Here is a 12467-nt window from a genome sequence, read left to right on the forward strand (position 1 = left end):
AAATTATATAATTATCTCAATCAAGAAAGAAAATTCTAGATGACTGAAGAACAAACCAGCAGCTACAGTGGACTTAAATAACCTCCCTCTTGGCAATTTAACATATCTTTACTGCTCATCTGAGAATTTTGAGATCTTCTAAGACAGGTAGCATCCAGATCAGCTTCTTAGTCATAAGCCTTATGACTTTGGTTCCCTAGAGAACCAGAGCTCCTCAGGCAGCAGAACTCATAAACTAATAAAATTACCCACAATACCAAAACAAACTTTACTATAAAACAAAAAACAGTTCTACTTAGCATGATGGATACTAGTGCTGAGACTACACAAGAAATAAACGCCCCAAAAAATTGCAGTTTCTGAATTCTCTCAGATTTCTCAAGACTTAGGACCTGTAAGATCAAGTCTAATGAATCTCACTAAATATCCACACTCCAAAAGAAAAGGATGGAAAGGGAGTACTGAGCAGAGAAAAACTATTTTTTGTCCCTTTCCTGCAAGCTCATTAAAAAGTACACATTTTTTGTTCCTCAATAAAAGAAAAAAAAAAAAAAGCAAGAACAAAAACGTACATTAGTTAAAAAAGATGTTTATGCTATCCCTCTCCTCCCAAAACAGCAGAAGTGGAACGGTCATTTCTTATATGACAAGAAGTTTTTTTTGTTTCAGAACGGCAGATCTATATTTGAAGTTCAGGCAAGCATACCTAGGATGGATACCTAGGATGGCTACCTAGGATGGCTTTGATTAGTAAAGGTGAGCACCATGGGGTTCGCTGCTGGACAATCATGAGAAATGGTTACTCTCCAGTTACTCCTGGCACCTACACAGCCAATATTTAACTGCAGCTAAGCATTATATTGTAGAGCATGAGAAGGAAACGAAATTACTATTTTAAGTTCCTATGAAATAGATTCTGGTTCGACAAAAATAGCTAAAATTTACAGGCTTGGGCATTTGGTTAAATCTGAGGTGATGCTTTTTACTTTTTTATTTTTAAATAACAAACTTATTTTTAAACACACATCTGTGATTCTTCTCATTGCCTGATATAGTAATATCTATTATAGACATGTTTGATAAGGTTAGCTTATCTAAGACAGATTTTACCCTTTAAAATGAGAGCTCTTTAATATGATGGAAAATTTTCTTTTAAAAAGTGGAATTAATGTGCACTGCATATAATGTGTTGTAAAACAGGCAGCGCATCATTATCACCTCCTACTCAGAGCCATTTTAACTATAATCTCAGTATTTGGGTAGCTCAGCTAATTAACAACCTACTATTACTGTAAAGATGAGATTGTCATGTTATTTCAAGTGGTTTTTTAGCAGTCTTTGAACACTAACTACTAAATTTGTTAACAGTTTGCACTATTTTAAGAAGAAAAATTATATAATTTTTCAAGAGTCTAGAAACTGAAAAGACATGTAATTTTATTAAAAACTACATTTACATTCAAAGGCTTTTTCCCCCCCTTTTTTTAACTAAACTCATTGGCCCAATATCTATGGACTGCTTATGTTGATTGATTCAGAAGTTAGAACAGGAGCACATCTGATGTTTCCTCTCCTTACCATCTCAAGTTGTGGCCCCACTTCAACTAAAGCTGAAAGCAGAAAAGCCATAGCAGAAAACAAATATTTATCAGTGCACATGTACATTGAACCACAAATCCAGGGACAGTCAAACAACAAGGTTCTAAGTCCTTATTTGAGCGGTCATAAAGTAACAAGTACAAGGAAGCACAAGTCAAGTCAGCTACAACTAAAACTTTTTTCATAACCATGTTGTCAAACGGTGCCATAATTTTTTCACAGCTCAAGGATTCCAGCATTTTCAGATAGAGAAACAGGTATGGTCTCACTCACAAGCTGTTCAAAACCAGTCACTGGATTTTAACTTCTTGGTATTCAGACAGTAAACTTGGTTTCATACGTCTACATTGTCTTATGATCAGCACATACTACGTAGCCTCTGAATCTTGTGAAATCCTTACTTCCAACACGAGTTTAGCAACGGTATGTACCTACTTATCTTTTCTAGTTGTGGTCATAGGTGGTTTACCAACACAAATCGTCACTAAATACAGAACTCAACCTAACTGGGGAAGGTGCAAGGTAAGTGTTCACCATTATTTGGTTCTAGTCCCCCCAGATATTACTTTGAATATAGGCGTAAAAGTCAATAGAGGTAGAAATTCCTGGTTCTTCATTAGAAAAAAAAAAAATATCTTACAGCTCAGACATTTGAGCAGACGTGGAATCCCTGAAACATCAAATGTGTTTTCTCTACTGAAGTATACTCAGACCACGTTTTCCCTCTAGCAAAATATAAAATCCAACCATCGTTACTAGCTTCATAATATCTAAAGAAATTAAGTCCCACTTTCAACCTGCAAAATCCCTTGAATTAAATACTTGAATTACCAGCACATATATTCTGTTTTACCAGGTTTATCAAAGAGAAAAGGAAGCATTTAAAAGTATGAAAAGTACGTTCCCTTGTATGTGTGCCTTAAAAAGAAATATACAGAATTGGTTTAAAACATCTTGCCAATTGTGCCTTCCTTTACCCTGTTTAAAGCACATCTAAGTAGTCTGAAGTAGAAATAAGACCCACAAGTTAAAGAAAACTGATAACTAAGTATGCAAGGTAAAAACCTTTGCTCATGAAGAACAAATCATGTTCTAGTTAACTTACTTTTAACGTTAAGCTAGGATTTTCCCCCAATAAGGTGCAACAAAAGCTGTCACAAACTGATAACATTAACAAACACTGTTTTAGGCTAAGAAGTTTGTTATTTAACCTTCACAAACATTCACATAGGGTATCCAATGAAAAGTAAATTACTCATTAAGAAAGAGATTTGCAAGGTAGGTACCAAACAGGTCAAGAATGGAAAGCAGTTCATCAGACAACCTAGAATTCTGATGCTATTTGTAAGAACAGATAAAAGAATTACATATATTTTTGAGGACCAAAAGTTACGAAGACAGGTGTTTTACAATCGGAGCTTTGAAAAATCATAGAATAGAAATGAAAAAAATTGAATAGAAAATGAAACCACATTGTCTGCTAAATTAAAGACATACAAAAACTGCACAATTCAAGCTGATATTAGACATGGTGCTTGGGAACACGTTTTAGTGGGTGATATTGGTGGTAGGGGGATGGTTGGACCAGATGATCTTGGAGGTCTTTTCCAACCTTAATGATTCTATGACTTATAAAATAAACAAAATAACTTAAGTCCAATAGAAAAACTCACAAATTTCTTGAGAGTCATTCTATTAAATAATTTCTATCTCCTTCATAAGATCTGCTTAGTGGACCTACCATAGATATTCTGTGCAACTACATATGCAGCATTTGGTCAGCAATCCTTGCTTTAAAATATTTATATCAGATTTTCTTAGGAGTAGGGCTAGAAAAGGAGCTTGGAAGAAAGCAAGTTGACACAAAACTTCACTTGAGTTGCGCTCTATATGTATATTGGGGCCAACTGGATATAAAATAATGGACCAATAGGATTGAATTTTAAGTGCTACAGCCAATGCTTTTTCTGGCAGTATGACAGTGTATCTGATAAAAGTCCATATACATGATCAACTTATTGATGAAATGTAACAGAACTGACAATACTGAGAACTCTGTTCTAAATTAAAATCAAAAAGCAGTTTAATTTGGAGCTAAGCATGAAAGACCTATTCATTTATCATTTTATTTCATGAAAGGGGATAGAAGTGAAAAGCCTAATTAACTTCTCTTAAATAAAAGAGTACACTAGTATTTATTTACTGCACAGACTGCTTCATATTGCAGGATAATTGTGTGATTATTATCTCCACTCAAGGGAAAAAATGCATTTATTCGTTACTACTGCATCAGAGCATTATTCTGTACCATTCAGCACTAGCAGATTTTCATCCAACCTGCAATGCATTCAGACAGTTGTTTGTTTTATAAAATCATACTTTAAATATCATGCATTGATATCTCAAGCCACTACCTACAGTTTGTACAATTACTTACTCCTGTTTGACTACAGCAGCTTCCTGAAAGGCCACATGTAGGCACTTGAGGATGTAATTCTACAGCTAACTGCTGGGGACTTCAGTTACAAGCCAGACTACAGAAGTCACAGCCATCACATTTAGGGGCTCGTTTTTTTCCTTCACCATCAGTCTTTCAGTATCTATGCTGATTAACCAGAGCTTGTATCTTATTTTCCCTGTTGTCTCTGTTTTTGAAATATCATGAAATCTAGATTTCTCAGGCCCATTATGTTTCCAGAACTGTTTCAATGTTGACTCTGAAGTATCAGAGGATGTCAACATTTTTCGTGGTTAGAACTGTGCAGAATTCCAGAATATAACAAAACCAGCCGCAGTTCACTTCTATCTACCTCCTTATTCTGTACCTATGAACAGTGACTTTGTGAACATAACAGCATGTGTTCTTAAGACAAAATAAATTGCAAAAAGCACAACAGAAAGCTCTCTAAAGACTTCGTTGCTGGAGTCATTATCCATAACATCCCACCGCCAAATCTGCAGAACAGAATAGCACCATGTTCCTTGCCTCCCCCCTTCCCACTCCAAGCTACAGATATTGATTAAAAAATTGACACCAATAACACTAAGCTTAAAATATTCAAAGAGAGAGAGATGGTTAAGACCCTGAGTTTAAAACGCATCCTAAACTCCTAATGAGAACAAATAAAATGGAAAAAGTCATTAGGAAGCAGGCAAATAAAAGGAAATAGGAGGTATTCTGCTTTTCCACATCAGAATTACGCGTACCCAAATTCATCCAGGACCAGATCCTGCAGAGACTGGGAGTTCTGGTCTCATTAGGTCATACGCGAGTAAGTTTAATTAGTAATAAAACTTGCTACAATAAAAGTGAATACTGCTCATCTGTAGAATCCAAAGAACTGGGCCTTTTTAGCTGAAAGTTTAACTATTTAAGTTCACTTATTCTAAGCAAAAAGTTTTCACATGAGGAATTTCTTTTAATTTACAATATCGTAAACCACACAATAGTAAATATCACTTTGTATGAAACAAATGAGCATGTGAACTAATACTGTTATAACAGAGTTCTGAAACTGCATTCACTCAGCATCCCTTTAACTATAGACATAGCAAGTGTAATACGCAATTGTTCACGACTTCAGAAGCCAGAAAGTTATTTTACATTTTGCCCATTTTTAATAAATCTGTTCTTTTTTTTTTTGTCAGCCCAAAGCTATTAGGCTATCAGATCCTGAAACATTCTGAATATTTTCTAACTTTACCCAGAAGACATGATTAAACATATTACTGTGTACCATTACTTAAAGTCCTGAAAGTAACACATTTGTGCTACAAACTGCTGTTATATGAACCATATTTCTACTACAACCACTTTTTAATAAGAGCCCCTATCTTCTTTTAGTGTGAATGTTACTTTACAGAGCAAAATGTGTATAATTATAAACATAAAAAAAAAAAGAAGAAGAAAAAATGCATCAGGTACATTACCCAAACAATACCATTGGAGGCGTAGCTACCAGGAAAGCAGCACTTCCTATCACCTGCTGACCAAGGCAGGGCTTTCCTCCACACTGCTGCTCCCCAGGCACACTGGCCCTCACCCCACGGGCGCTGCTGGGATCAGGCAGCACAAGCAGTCCCTGCTCCAGCTCCTGAGGCTGGCTTGGTGACACCACACATCTTGTTCGCCACCCCCCTTCACAGAACAAGCCTTGCTGAGTTTAGCCAAAACCTTCCCAGTTGAGGTGTGCTAATCACTGCTGGATGAAGAGCATTCAGCTGATACCTGGCTCTCAGATGCAGTTCACCTGTGCAACCAGGTGCTACAGTCAGGCATGGTTTTTCTCCCTTCCATGTTACAGCTGTAAACCCTTCACTTATATGTTCATTAAAAAAAAAAAAAGCAGGAAAGTTTTCCTTCAAAAACACACAAAAATACAAATGAATCGTTAATGTGACTATACTGCGTGTAGTTATATCAAGGACAACTTTAACTCTGTCTATGCTGTCATTAGAGTTCAGATTCCCCAGTAGGACTTGAAAAATTATTAAAATACAAACCAGCATATAAAGAAAAGCTGTAATCATTCTTAGTAAGAATTTGGTCTGTCGTAGAATCAGTTAGATTGAGAAACACCTGCAAGATCATCAAGTCTGACCCATGACCTGAATCCCATGACTAAATCATGTCCCTTACTGCTATGTCCACATCTCCAACCTCCAGGGATGGGGACTTCCCTGGGCAGCCCGCTCCAATGCATGGGCAACCCCTTCCATGAAGCAATTCTTCCTAACACTCAGTTTAAGCCTTCCTGGCACAACTTGAGACCATTGCCTCGCATCCTATCACTTGTCACCTGAGATAAGAGACCAACACCCTCCTCACCGCAGCCTCCTTCCAGGTAGTTGTAGAGAGTCATGAGGTCTCCCCTCATCCTCCTTTTCTCAATGCTAAAAAGCACCAGTTCCCTCAATCATGCCTCATGACTCTTGTTTTCTAGTCCTTTCTGCAGCTTTGTTGTTCCCTGCAACACGCTCGAGCAACTCAACGTCCTTCTTGTAGCAAGGGGTCCAGAACTGAACGCCCAGCACAGCGGCATCCAAAAGGACAATCACTTGCCTAGTTATCATCATATTTCAATGACATATTAAGCATCCTTTAGGAATTCTGTAAATCAAGGTGGGTAAATTCATATTCTGTGCTACATATAAGTGGAAAGCCAACACATATAGAAAATAACTCCTTGAAAAACTGAACAAATTGCTTTCACCTGTGTCACTCTCCCACCTCTACCCCTCAAAACGTTATGCAGAAAAATGTTTCTGACATAAACCTAAAAACACATTTATTCTCTCTACCAAAAAGAAGGCAATTTTGGAGAGGTTTGTTGCGCTCAGAAATTATTCTTAAAGCTTATTTAAGGCTGCATTTTTAAAGCAACTCCTAATTACCCTGTGCTTGCTGGATTATTAAATGAGGGCTGCAAGACTAACAGTTTACTTTAAATTATTGATACTCCTCTATTAATATAATATCATTTAATCTAGGTGTTTTCCTTGATTTAATCAATTAATCCAGAACACCAAAGGCAGATATCCTCTATATTAAAATATATACAACTTTCATCTCTCCACTTAGAGGGCAGCTCATTTTGAGAAGTCTCACTGAAAGCATTGTATAGTACATCACCTCAGGAATTAGTATTGAGACATAATGTAGCTTTCCCACTTTCAGGCAGATGAAACCTTGCACAACATACCATACTCAAAACTCTGTTATTAAGTAGCTACCTACATTCAGGTTCCTTCTTCTACAATAATAATAGATTCTGAAGGCCACTGCTTGTCCACACCAGTAGAATCAACTTACTCTTTCACCCACTTCAAAAAGAAATAGCAAAATAATTAAACTGTGTTTATACATATAGCAGTTTTTAAAATAATGCTACAAATGTAGATGCCAGACAGTAAAGAAGAATGAAGGCTTTTAACATTTTAGATATCTTCCAGACAATACTGTTGTTTTGCCATAATGTATTCAGGTCCATTTGAGCCTCACACAGGTAACCAATATATACTAAACAGTTTTAACAAAATCAATACCTGTGTATTATGAGGAGATTAAAACAGAGTGAAGTACACCACCACCCCCAAAATATTTTTAACTTTACATAAGCTGTGATAAACGTATAGTTTTAATTTTACATTTGCCAACAGTGACACCTGCTGGAAAGCAGTGTGCTCATATTTTCTGTATTTTCGTGCTATAATATGACAGCTTACTTTATGGTGTGATGCAATCCAAGTTGCACACTCAGTAGAGATCATAAAGTTAAATCTTTGTATCAAAGGTTGGATTATTCTGAGGAGCAGGGGCATACAATCCCTCCCCCCACACTTTTTTTTTTTTTTAAAAAAAGAAATGTTTGGTGCTTCAAATGAAAGCAAAACCAAAGAATCTTATGTAAAAATATTAGAGTATTAGATCAGTAGGCCTTGAGAATTGCAGTGAAACTGGGACTGCAAAGATCTCTTGGCTCTTACTTATATTCCAAGTCACTCAAAATCTCATTCTAAAATATTGGACATGAGACCGATGTAAAGTTCCACAACTACACATTGCTATTTTGCTCAACCACATGCCTGTAAAAAGCCATTTTATCAAGAGCGTGCTTTGACTTCTAATAGTTGGAGACAATTGTGTAAACATTGCTGCATTCTTTAAATGACGTTCTTTATATTATGCATTTTTGCACTAGTATTCGTCCACTGAAGTAGTTATGGTGTGCTATCTTCTTTCATACTGTTTTTAAGACAGAGTTCCATGCTATGTATGGATCTTATGCAAATGCTCTTTGATTTCAAATGAGACTTTGCATACTAAGGAGTCTATTTTCCCATCAATGCGGAAGAGATTTACGCACATAAGTCCCATTACCATTAATGGGACTCACCCACATAAATCCCCTGCACATTGATAGACCCTTAGGATTTACATTGAAATGGGTCCTTTAGAGCCATTACAATGTCAACCTTTTGCCAGGATTTTGCGTATTAACAATACTAAGCAATACGTGGCAATCTTAATGGGCAAAATCCTGGCAAAAGGCACAACACAGAATGATATGAACAGAGCAAAAAATTATCTATTTAAATATGATCTCTAATTACTCATTATCTGTCCACATTCCTATTGTTTTCCAGCATTATTTTCCCTATTAAAAATTCTACCCTCCATTTTACATGACTATCCTCTTTTCTTAAGAAGCATTACTCAAAAATCTGTTCCAAAGCATCTTCAAAAAAATTTAGTTTTCATTTTTCAGCTGAACAACTTTCCTCCTATTAAATTCCCTTTTAGCTGGTTACAATCTCATAACTTATAAAAAAAAAAGTTTTTAAATTGATAAGCCTACGTTATAAATGCAGTAGTATAAAACTAATAGTATAATTGCAGCAAGTAGGGAAACTAAGTTGATTATGAGAAAAGTAGGAGCAGAAAAGTAGAATATCCATCTGTAAGCAGTGAAACATAACTTCAGAAACTTGCCACTTCTGTACAATTACTCTGTTTCCCATGACGACAGGCAAGAAAGGCAAGGTCACCTAAAATTCCACATTAAAAAAAAAAAAGCAACAGTTATCAAATATGTTAGCAGAAATGCTTGCAATAGATATAGCTTCTATACATAGAAAGACAGTTCAGCTCCTAGCTGCTAATTTGGCACCTAGCTTTCCATACTTTCACAAGTGCTTTAGCGCTTAAACAAAAACTTGAAACTAAAATATTCCTTCAGAATTTGGTCTACCAGTAACTTAAGTGCTTGGCAACCTAGCCTGGACAGGACTCGCTTGGCCCTTTGCCACTGTGACATGACCAAGAAGCAGCATACTTGATGAACAAGCATAAATACCCCACTTGAAAAAAATAAAAATTTCGCATTTTCTTTTTTACTGTTTATTCCTAAAGTTTTGTATGCTTATTTATGGAGTTAGAATACACAGCTAATATTTTCCCTTTCAGCATTCAGCAGTCACTAAAAGCACCCCAGTGCTGAGTGACTGACACCTGTACGAACAGCCCCCAGGTGCAACCACCAAAGAGAACAAAGCTTCATCACTTAAATCCTGAAATATTCTCTCCTCTAGAGCACTGAACAGCAACTCCTACCTACAGTTATGTAAACTTAACATCCAGATAGCAGGCACCTGCTGTGGTAGGAAATGTATAGTCCCATTAAAAAGAAAAAGAAAAGAGGGAAGTGGTGCTGCTGACAGTAGCAATTTTACATGAAGAAAGCAAACAAAATTCTTATTTTACAAGCAGGAATGTACAGGTCAAGAACTGCACTCTGGGGGACCAACAGCAGTTCTAGCACATGCTATCAGCCACTGCTCCTTGATACTACTGGATACATCACTGCTGTAAAGAAATAAATATTGAAAAGTCTCCTGCCATTCTTCCACAAAGAAAATTGTTTTCACACTACAGACTGAGGACCCGTCTTTATTATTATACTAAAGAGGAAAAAAAAAAAAAAAAAGACATCAAAATACTGGATAAGTAGCCATGGTGATTCTTGATCTCACGTACACAACAGACTATCTGCACTGTACGTGACCTTCTTCTGCTCCCCAGATGATGTAAGTCTTCACTGACTTCAGCATCAGTACTGTGTGTCATGATCCTACAGGATCAGGCTCTTAGGACCAGACCCACAAAGTTAATTATGTAATTAAGAGTCAAGAATGTAAATACTTCAAAGAATCTGGGTCTTAGTGAACAAAAAAACCCAAAATATTAATAAAAAGAACAACCACAAAACCACACCATAACCAGATACTGTGGTTCAGACCAACAGAAAGACGAAGTCTGACAGACTGATTGCACGAATTTAACTGCCAGACAGCTAAATTCTATGGAAAAATTTGCCAGTCAGCAAGTTTGGGGAAATCACCCTTTATTCCTCACAAACAGAATGAGTGCAAAACAAAGCTCTCTTATTCTACAGTACACCTAATAAGGAGCCTGCCTAAGTACCTTTATGGCTAAATCTCAAACATTCCAGTCCGGTAGCACATTCAGAGGATGCCTAACACACCTATGGGACGGTCACTCTGTGATGCAGCTGAGAAGACTGTCTTCCCCTTTCATTTAAAGGGAAAACACAAGATGGTGCTAGAGGTGGCAATGCTCATTTTTACTCGGTATCTCAGCCACTAGAGTGCTGCCCTGTTTTTGTGGAAGTAACGTTATCCTTTGTTTACACTCTAATATCCCAGATGAAGGGTCCATACTCACCTGGTAAAACGCTAGCTGGCAGTACAACGCATCATCATTCAGAGAAGGGGACCATATTTCCACAAGAAAGAGAAAGCCCTCACTTGGGAGAGAGCAGATCAGGTCCCAAACTTCACGAGAGTTCACTCACTGAGAGCAATTGAGAATTAGACCTCGGAGAATTAACCAGTGGGAAAACAGTTACACACGTGCATTATTTTGCAAGTTCTGCTGCATGCTAACAAGGTCAGGACAGAACTGATCTCTAGGACATGATTCAGGTTTTCTACATTGCATCTAGACAACAACAACAAAAAAAAATTTTAAAAATCCAGGTTATAATGGGTTAATTCTTGCTTTTGCTGAACAGCTGTACTTCTGTAAGAGGAGCACATATTTAACATTGCCAAGTTATCCTGATTTAAATGATCGCCACCAAGCTCCTACCAGAGGCATGCACTTGCAGGCCATTTGTGTTTTGGAGTTCAAAAAGCATTACAAATCCCACATTCTGCATTTGCCATTAACATCTTCCACCCAGAAACAGCACCCAATCTCTGCCTTTCCCAATGACCCACCTTCACCAACCCCCAGAACTGTATGGTTTTTTCCCACAGTCACCCTCGTCCCTTCCAGAGCTGCACAGAAGCTGCAGTTTCAGCCCTCAAACCTTTTTCTTTCTCTTGATATTGAATAGAGCAAAGAAAGAGAAAAAGACAGAAAGGGCAGAGACCAGCTTAGAGCTGAAGAAGGTGGCAGCCATCCTGAACTGCTAGATTTCTTGTGCTTTGCAAAGGGATTCAGCTACTGTGTCCTTAGGTGAAAGCAAAGAATGCTTCCCAGCAGGCCTAGAGAGCTGCTATACCCAAGGAAGAAGCAGCCAAAACTACTACTTTGCTTAGTTAAGGTTAAGCATGTATCCCTCTCTTAGGGCTTAAGCCTCAGGTTTCTCACAGCTTGCTCTAACCTCAGTTAAGATGAGATTAATGAGAAGAATTTGGGAGAGTCGGCAAACCAGGTCTAAGCGGTCAAAATTAGATTGCTCAGGTACAATTGTCATCTCTCAAGATATGATCCCCTATGATCAGCTGTCAGTGAAATTTCTTCTGTACTCATCTTCATCTGTCTCTAATGACAGTTTACCAGCGGTAATGTCTGTATCTTTCCTCTTTTTGTTGTTTTGTTTTTATATTTTTGTCACAAAGCAACCTTGCTGTTGTGATACAGCTGCTATATCTAGTTCCTGCTCTGTCCTAAAGTATAATGCCTCGCTAAAAGTTTTTGGCTCTCATTATGTAGCTTATATTTCTGTAGCTATAGATAGTAGTAAACAAGCACTCAAAAAATTGCACTTTTTAAAAACGCCACACCTTAGTATTGCAGAGTGAACTTCTGTGACTTACACGTCACCTAAGTTTTACTAGTCAAAATACATTTTCAGCTATTGTTTCTAGAAAAAACCAAAAGAATAAAAATCCATATAACTAGTGCTAAGGTTATGACAGTGACAGAAGCTAGGAAAATTCAGAGTTAAGGCTGACACTAACCTTTACTCACACCATCAGGTTAAGACGAGACAATGGATGTCTACATGTTGGAATTCCCAGGCTTTGTTAAATATGTATCATAACCTCCACATTAATTA

The 12467-nt window shown here is 37.2% G+C and overlaps 1 protein-coding gene across 11 annotated transcripts in view; it reads right to left on the reverse strand.

Moving 5' to 3' along the window:
- Positions 1 to 12467, reverse strand: part of LOC106032159 (SRY-box transcription factor 2) — a 275642-nt gene that overhangs the window by 218896 nt on the left and 44279 nt on the right. Inside the window, exon 1 of one of the 11 annotated variants that reach the window (XR_007161728.2) lies at positions 5530 to 5741. The exons of the other annotated variants lie outside the window; for them this stretch is intronic. The gene's annotated coding sequence lies outside the window, so the exon portion shown is untranslated. Of the gene's footprint in view, positions 1 to 5529; positions 5742 to 12467 lie in introns of those variants that run through there. 11 annotated transcript variants of the gene reach the window in all.

Source organism: Anser cygnoides, chromosome 9, assembly GCF_040182565.1.
Source record: "Anser cygnoides isolate HZ-2024a breed goose chromosome 9, Taihu_goose_T2T_genome, whole genome shotgun sequence".
In the NCBI taxonomy this organism is placed as follows: domain Eukaryota; kingdom Metazoa; phylum Chordata; class Aves; order Anseriformes; family Anatidae; genus Anser; species Anser cygnoides.